We start from the raw sequence: 9480 nt of genomic DNA on the forward strand, positions 1-9480 counted from the left end.
TAGAGCAGAGTGTAATGAACTTTTAAACAATACTGGCTATTTATCTTTCACTACTCGCATATCATAATAATTATTATAAGTACCTACCTACCCACATTTCTATTTAAACCGACAATTCTTATAACAAAACCGACGTTTTTTACGAAAATAATGAATAAAACATGCAAAAAATAAAGATTTTGACCAATGCTAAGTGAGTTTTATCGTCACAAACTGCATTTTTTGTCTACAATTTGTAAATAAACACATCAAATACACATTAAATTTATTTACAAATATAAAAAAGCGTACATAATATTATCGTCGAAACAATACAGTCAATGTATTTGACCCCAGGTTGCTTCTGATACCATTGATCTCGAAGCAAAAGTGTATCATTTAACCCTAGGCGAACTTAGGGCCACGTTTAAGGTTACCTATATAAAAGCAACTGAATGTTTTGTCAATCCAGTTATACTCCAAGTTACGGTAATAGTGGTCGTAGGGAAAGTTAAAAAGTTAAAAAAGTTTTTTTGGAAATTGTGAAATTGTTTTGGTGTTTTCTTTGGTCGTTTTGTTTGTGAGAATTGGCAAATTGATAGATCATCCTTAAGATTGTGATGAAACTAAGGATTGTGCTGCAGTTATGACAGTCAAGACATTAGGGTTAAAGACCCTGGTGGATGTTTCGATGTGGTGTGTAGTGACTTGAAGGTGAACTTGGTGATAAAGCTGTATTGTGCGAGAATCATTAGCATTAGTTAATTTTAATGGTGAAGCTCGTGATCGCGGTGTTTCGGAATCATGGTGCTTGCATTTTTATAGTCAGATCGTTATAAGCTCCTGGCATTTCGGTCTTATTATTCAGGAAGCTAAGATTGAGGGGTTATTTTTGATAGAAGTAAGCCTTTCGTTTGGCTCTAAATTATATCTGTAAATAGAGCTACGTAGTTAGGTACTTACTTATTTTAAAACGTCACTCTTGAAATATCGAAAAGATACCTAATTATTGAACAGATAGGTACTGAGGTCTATCTAAAGAAGCACTTGGTCTATGTTTTTTATGAAGTGAAATATGCCGCTTTTAAATTTTCATTTACATCTGAATTGTGTATAAAGTTTCGGTCAGAAAGCGTCAAAGCTGTTTTTCAGTATACCTAACTGTAAATCAGTGCAAAGCTCTTGTAAGAACGACTGATATTGGATACAAAAATGTCGAAATCAAAAACATTGTTGATTACTATTAATGTGTTTGATAACATATTATGTCCTGATGCAAACATTTAAGCTTTTTTGTTTAAAATGCTGTAATCACAATATTAGGGACATAACATTGAAACCTGAAAATTAAGAAAATATAATAAATCCGAAAAATTGGAACCTGATCCAAAATGTATTTAGGAAAGAATGAGGGGGGTCAATTGTAAAGAATACGACACCTCTCCTCCACATTGCATTAAGTGTAATTGTATCTATCCATTTTTAAGTCAAGTGACTAACTTTAATCTATTTATATTTATAAAATCACGCCTTGTTCTCATAGGGGTAGGCAGAGGCCAAAGAAAATTTAATTAAAATTATGTATGTAATATTAACTCCAAAAGAGGTACCTACATGATCTACAATGCAAAAATATTGCAAAAAGTCATTTGCCAATTCAATGTAGCAACTATAAATTCGATGACATCGTTTTATTAAATTTAAAATACATTATGTACAATGTAGTATTATATAAAGAATAGTTGTTTTATATAAATATGTAAGGAACAGTTGACTTATTTACTTGCTTTCGATATCTGCAGTCAAAGTTTATCGTTTCATTTCAACATAATGTCAAGTGACAATGCCTTTAAGTGTTTTTTGGATATTCTTTAAACATGTGAAATCAATGTTTAAATAATTACCCAATTTATGCCCGGTTTCTGAGTACATTTAGCGGTAGTTTATCTATTCAATAGCGTTTTTTTATATGAGCTTAAACGCAATTGAATAGATAAACTACGTACCGCTAAATGTACCTCAGAAACAGGTGGTTAGTAAGCTTTCCTCTTCTCATTGTTAGGCAAAACCCAACTGTCTGTTTAAGTTAGTCATTCCTACTATTAGACCCTTGTTTTTAAGGCGGCGATTTTTTACCAAGACCGTCTTTAGACAACAGTGTAGCTCAACTTCGTAGAGCATTTTAACACGTACGATTTACCTAGAGACATATATTCTATATCTCTGTACTTATTATAATTAGTAATGCTATGTACATATTTCCAAAACAATGGCGTAAAAAATATTGTCTGAGATGTTCAATAAAATACAGACACCCTTCTTTTAAATGGTGTCTCGGAGACTGATATCAATCCAGTTTCCTTCAATACAACTATATTTTTGAGCATTTTGTTTGTTTGTCTATTATGCCATTTTCGATAAGTATTTCATATATCGGGGTTATAGTAACACTAAAGAAAGTTATATTTTTAAATAGCTTTGACTCTACATCTTTGTTAAAAGATTTTCCGGAGCAAAAGCATACTACTAAATTATTAATCCATTGCAAGATATGTGTTTTCATTTCATAAAAGTGTATTGAGGCATTCATTCACCTTCACACACTTTCGAATTCAAGATCAAATAGATTATGGTAAACAACGTTTTAATTGTTTAATATAGTGATATCTCTAACATAAATTAAAGCTTTTACTGAAACCATAATTAAAATCAGTTAAGCCAGAAACACTCCACAACTCGTTACTAACAACTCATAATCTCATGAAAAATCACTTATGTAATACTTTTCTTAAAACAAACAGCGCCAGGCTACAAAGCCTGTATTATTGATAAGAAGAGTGAAGTAAAGATAAAGGTTTATGTGCGTATAAACGGATGCTGTTTACTTCGCGTTATCACCACTGATAACAGCTCTGAGATCACGAGCTTATTATAACTTTAGTATTTATATAGAGTATTATGTGCGATGTAAAAATATATGAGAAAAAGAGGTTTTATTTAAAAGTTACGTGTCTACTATGTTATATTTTTTGTAATAAGTAGGACATTTCGCTTTTTTATTGAAATTTATTGTGCTTATGTTTTAATTAATTAAAGCTATGGGGATGATGAGTCTGTGTACTTACTATTGTTTAATTTTAAACCCTTTAATTTAGAATTTACTTGTAAAGTCTAGACTAGTCTAGAAAAAGTAGGAGTATGGGTATAGAAGTAAGATGAGACGCATTTAAAGAAACCTCCTTTGAATGCAAAAAAGTAACTTAACTACTTTTTAACATAGACATTATTAACTATTTGCAATACTTGGCTTTCAGGAAATCTGAATGTATCAAAAACATAACCTTGTTCTGCTTTTTCGAAGGCTTTTGTAGTCCACAGACTTATTTTGTTTCTTTACCTAGTCTATAAGATCGCAACTTATATTGAATTTTGTTTGTATTTTACGAAATCCAAAACCCTCAATTTTCTCACAACTTGGTCAGTTTTTTCCCAATACCCGGAACACTCAATAACGTCATAAAATATACGCCTTACTGATAAGAATTATATTATTTTGTACAAAAAACCTCCATGAACAGAGGGCCTCGTGAGGAGAGGGCTTCGCTCCCTGGAGGGAAGTAAAACGAGTTATCTTTATTTAGTGATGAAATGAAATATTTCTTTACAGATAATAGACATTTTTGTTCATATTTCGGTCGTTTTGTTGGTCTATTACGTCCACTGGGCTGATTGTGATCTTTTGTTTTTTTAGGAAAACGATGACTGTGTTTGTATAGTGTTTGTTAGGTTATAAGAACGTTTAGAAGTTAATAAAGAGTTTATTTTATTAGTTTACTACTGTGTTTTATGTGTCTTATATCTGATTTTTGTGGCATTTTAGGTTAAACTTAAGTAGGGTAACAAATTAGTGTCGATTTGTAGTATTAATTTAAAGACTTAAGACATTTTGTTCCAACTAATAAATGTATGCAACATTGTTGTTGACAATAATTTATTATACCAAAGATGTCTCCGATATCCAAAAGCCATTATGAATATGCATGCATACAAAATCATTTAGCTTACGTATCGAGCCAACTTCCACATATGAATTTAATGTTTCTGTAAAAATGTTCATCTAAAATAATCTGTTGATTTCTACAAACATACAAATACACATACAAATCCGTTTTTTATGTTCAAAATAAAATTTTCGCACCTAATATTTAGTTTTATTTCTACAAACATACAAACATACATACAAATCGTCTGAAACTGAAGCAGTGAGTGAGCGCACCAATAGCGTCGCTTCACCGTGACCCGCCAATGACGAGGGGTCACGCCCTTTGTAATTACTTACACACAGGGCTGACTCACGAAGAAAATTCCAAGAAAAACTGAGAACTTTCATGTTTTTTAGTGTCCAAACTGTAATTATTTGTAAGGACAGATGTTTAGGACTTTCGTACTAAGTATCTGTGTTGTGTCGTTGGAGGTTGAAACGTGTTAATAGTGTTAACACGTTAATAGTGTTACGTGTTAACACACACACAGATGTTTGTTTAAAATTGGATTAAGACTGCTATTTTCCTACAACTTAGTAGAGAGAGAGAGAGAGAGAGAGAGAGAGAGAGAGAGAGAGCGTTGGCAATTGGCATGCACGTGTTGTCTAGAAGTGAAAAATTCTATGTAGTTCCAAAATAAATAAGGCAGGCCGGCCAAGCCTGTTGGCCACTGATGTATACCTCCGTCAGCCGTGAACCTTGTAAACAGAGCTCCCTGTAAAATTTTCGGATTGCAAGTACCTGAAAATTTCCGTCTGTTATTGCCAAAAATGGTAAAATGAATGATGATGATGATAAAATGTTGTAATCTATCATAATTATTATAACTTAGCCGTTTATTATTATTTTAATTATTTTCATTTAAACTTAAGGGACAACCCTGACTAACAGCGAAGAGTTTGCAAGAAAATCTGTTCGTATCGTACTTGGTAAGGTACTAAAGTAGGTAAGTAAGTAAAAATGGCATATATTTGAAAGGAAACTGCAAATTTTACGTGTTAATGTACAATTTTAAGGCATGTAAGGGGCGAGCCTATTGCCATTTACCGGGCACGTTACCAAAATCCAGACTACTATTGAGAAATACTCATACTACAGAAAAGTCAAGACTTTGCCCGACCCAGGAATCAAACCCGAGAGCTCATGATCAGCAGCTTGATACACTACCGACCGCGCCACAAAGGCTGTGCAACGCAATATAGTATATTTTCGCCGTAGATATATAGACATAGTAGGTAGTGTAGGTACATTTTATAGACCAAATACAAAAAATAAATTTAAGTGAATATTTATAAGCTGTTTGCTTATAAAAATGCACCAGGAAGTGCATTTTTGTATACGAAGTGACTATTACAAAAACACCTTGTGTTTATAGCAATAAAAGTTATTTTAGCATAACAATGAATGTAGTAATTAATACGACTTCAGTCGTTCTTTGACCTGACACGTACATAGTTTGTATATAAGTGAGGTATTAAATATAAAGTATATAAACGGTAGTAATAAATACATACAGACGATTAAAGTTATAACATTATTCAATAGAAGCTAATGATTTTAGGTGCCAGTGAAAGCTGAATGGTCAAAGCCTGAACCTTTTACGTGAATGGTCGACAGTTCGAACGCATGATAACACACCAATGACTATTCAAAAAATAATTATCACATGTTCTAATAGTGAAGGAAAACATCGTGCTTGCTTGCCTTGCATGCCTAAAAATTGTCTTCTTAATTTCTTGAGGGCGTCGAAAAGTCCCGACCCTTCACTTTGCCAGCTTGGTGGACTAAAAGACTAACCCTTCCCTAATTGGGGATGAGACCCATACCCAGCAGTGGGACAGTTACCCCACGATTGCCACTACTAGGCAACTTTCTTCCCAAACGAGGAGCGTGTTAACCTTGAGTCCACCACGCTGGCTAAATGCGGTTTGAAAACAATTCAAAGATTGATATAACTTTGCCAATGGTAATAGTAGGTTATGTTCAACGTTATTAATCATACATAGCTTAAAAAAAATCTGTTAAAATCAATCAAGAAAATTAACTTCTAACATACATATATATAAAATCACGCCTTCTTCTGAAAGGGTTAGGCAGAAACCAGACAACTAAATTCAAATTTAATTCAACTTTATTTCGTAAAGCATTTCTAATAGCCAAACATTTTTGGACCGACATCAACTATTTAACTTTTAAACTCAATGATAGAATAATCTAAGACCTATTACGACCTGTGAAGCCTTTAGTCCTGAACAATGTCAAGGCTAGGTGAGTACTGACCGGGGGTGAGGTCAGGGGCTGGCGGGGTGCGGGGAGAGGTGCGCTCTCTCAGTCATTCGGTCCTACTCTCTTATTGATTTTCAGCAAGACGACGTTTCTTAGAGACTTGCAGGTTTTATGTTTGTACGATGTGTGGTCTATTAGCATAGTAGTGGTAGGTATGTGGCCATGTTTTGGTTTTGCTGTTGTGTAGTGTAGTGTTGAAGAACAGTTGTAATTATGTACATAAATTATTCGAATGCGACAAAAAATTATTCAATATTGTTAACTCATTGAAAGTAGAAGCAGTTACCCCGGTTTCTGAGTACATTTATCGGTAGTTTATCTATTCAATAGTTTTTTTCATGAGTTTAAACGCTATTGAATGGATAAACTGCTGCTAAATGTACCTCAGAAACCAGGGGTTAGTCAATCTATGGAAGTTTCGAAATTGCACTAAATCAGTTATGGAGCTTTAGCCGTAAAATAATTTTTTTTTAGTAAGAATAAATGCATGTGTCTTTGCCAATTTAACGTAAATCATATCAGCCGTAGTTTCAAAAAGCGGCTCAGTTTCGCCATTTCTAAATATTCATCACATAACTTATTAAATGCAGTTTTAACAGCTGTCCTCATACATTTACTGTCACTTTATTTAATAGATAGATTATCTGACAGTTATTTATAAACTTTAAAACTTACTCGCAATCTTTGTATGACTAGGTATGAAAATAATAGTTTCAGCCGTTTAACCATGAAAGGATTAAAGTTCCTTTTTCCATCTATTATATCAAATATAGATATATTTTAAACAGTCTGACATACAGCGTGTTCACAAAAGCCTGGGCGTATACAGGGTGTATTCAGTGTGTACAGGATGTACATCAAAGTCAGTAATGAGGGCGAGGGTTGATCGTTTGATGTTGACAATCATTTGTGCATCACTCATCAGCTAAACAGCTATCGTTATATCTAGACTGCTTTTAAATTGTTAAGCACTAATCACTGTGGGTAGGGTTGCTATATTTAAAAATATTAAATTGAAGAGCCGCCTTCAATACTTCTACAATGATTCTTGTCAAATAATAAAATTAATAGCGTTCATTAAGTTTATTATTTGACAATTGATAAATTGATTATTTTATTACAAAACTTATTCAATGTGATAATAGATTTGTACTTAAATATTCTATTTATCTTTAACTGGTTTTAATACATACACAAAATCACGCCTAATTCCCATAGGGGTTGACAGCGTCGAAAGAACGCAAACTTCCCTTGCGGATCTTAATATATCTTTAAAACCACTTGTATGCATTAAATAAATTAAAAATTTATACATATAAGTTCAGTAGGAACTAGGAACCCATACGAAATAATCATAACAACCAGTTTATCTATAATCTTTGCATTATTGTCAGTTTTACGACATTTATGAAAAACCTGTATCAGTCAATTTTTAAAGCTAGCAACCCCAGCTAGTGATGCGCTACTATCAAGGTAAGGGATAATCTACATTGTATGCTACGCTTTGATCCGATCAGCCCCGTTCAACCACAGATTATAATAAGCTGAGCTAGTGATTTGTATTGTGCAATAGTGATGTGAATCGGGCCTATATTAAACTGAAAACTTTTGAAAATATGAACATACATTATTTTTCTTTCTTTTTTCTCTAGAATGATTTTATTATAAGAATTTTAATCCAACATACCCCTACAGTGAGACTTCCTGTCTGATACGCTTCAAGGGTTACATTATTTCTTTTATAACATGTAGGAAAAGTCACGGGTATAAGCGAGTATGTAGGTATCAATAACGCATTATTATTAGGCAAGCAAACAGACAGAGATAGTTTTACAATAACAACAAAAATATTCCGTGTCAGAATCGAACCCACGACACACTGTGGATCGAAAATCGGCTGTAGAAGACATAGGATCTCGATGTCGTGAATGTAATTTTTTTCGCTGGAAATGACTACTGCTGATCATTACTGTTATAAAAAATGACATATGAAGTAATTGTGTGCACAAATGGAAGAGTTATAATTTTTTTAAGAAAAATTTGTATGGAGCTGACTTGAAAAATGAGAATATCTCTGGAATCGCAAGGTTGGCCGTTATATCCTCGCACACTGATATAGTTCTATTTATTTGTGAATTTTTGACATACTTTATATCGCGGCATCACGTGCGATTTTTTTTCTAAAAATCGGCAAAATTTTCAAAAAAGAATTTTTTTTGTGATTTATTTTAATGCTTAAATGCGACTATAATAAGTGTAATTTACAATATTTTTTATGCTTAGACCAAAACATTCTAAGAAATCAAACAATCGTATTACTCCTCCTCGAATGGTGCTCTCTGAACCTCGTATAATCTTTGTTTCGGGCCTCTGAAGCTTCTTCCGAAAGACTTCCAATTGTTACAATAGCATTAACTGCAATTATGTCCCCTCCGTGAATCAACAATTTGTGAACGGTTGAAGACATGCAGTAGGTACCCATCGTACAATTCCAAGTATTTTTCAGTGGTTGTTTTAGCGTGTTCTTTAAATTTCTGCACGTATTTAATCTCTCCAGGTGTGAAAGCTCTCCGACTCACAGCAAATCTGCGAATTACGTTTATGACCAGTTTGGTTCCATTAAAGTTGATAGCTGACGGTGATACCGTATGGGTGAATCCAAAACCCTGCTCACCACCTATGTATTGCCGTCCAGTCCAGTTTAGTTTTGCGAAATAATCCAAAGAAGTTGTCATAAATGAAAAAACTGCAGTGGATAACAAAATTGAAGCTCTCATTCCCTCACAATGTCGAAGACATAAAATTAGTCGACCAAAAACTCATCCAAGATCGATCAAAGGTTGAGATCATCTTTGAATCAATCTTGGATGAGCTTTTTTCTTGGATGCAATAACTCTTGATGGCCTTCTCCTCTTGCAGACCACTTTTTGAAGTCGAGACGATACACTATGTGTAGAAGACATTTCATCACATTACTGCGGGCACGAAGTGATGTTTATCCGAACACGCCAGAAGAAACGGTTTTTGACGCAATGGCATCTAAGTCATCTAACTTATTCATTTATGTGGGCTTAGCCAAACACAGGTAGCAGGCCACATTTGACTTCACTTCAGACAGATATGTACAAATTTTGACATCGTCATCACCAATTGGTGGACTAATTTCATGTCA

The sequence above is a fragment of the Anticarsia gemmatalis genome, chromosome 15, assembly GCF_050436995.1.
Source record: "Anticarsia gemmatalis isolate Benzon Research Colony breed Stoneville strain chromosome 15, ilAntGemm2 primary, whole genome shotgun sequence".
Lineage (NCBI taxonomy): Eukaryota > Metazoa > Arthropoda > Insecta > Lepidoptera > Erebidae > Anticarsia > Anticarsia gemmatalis.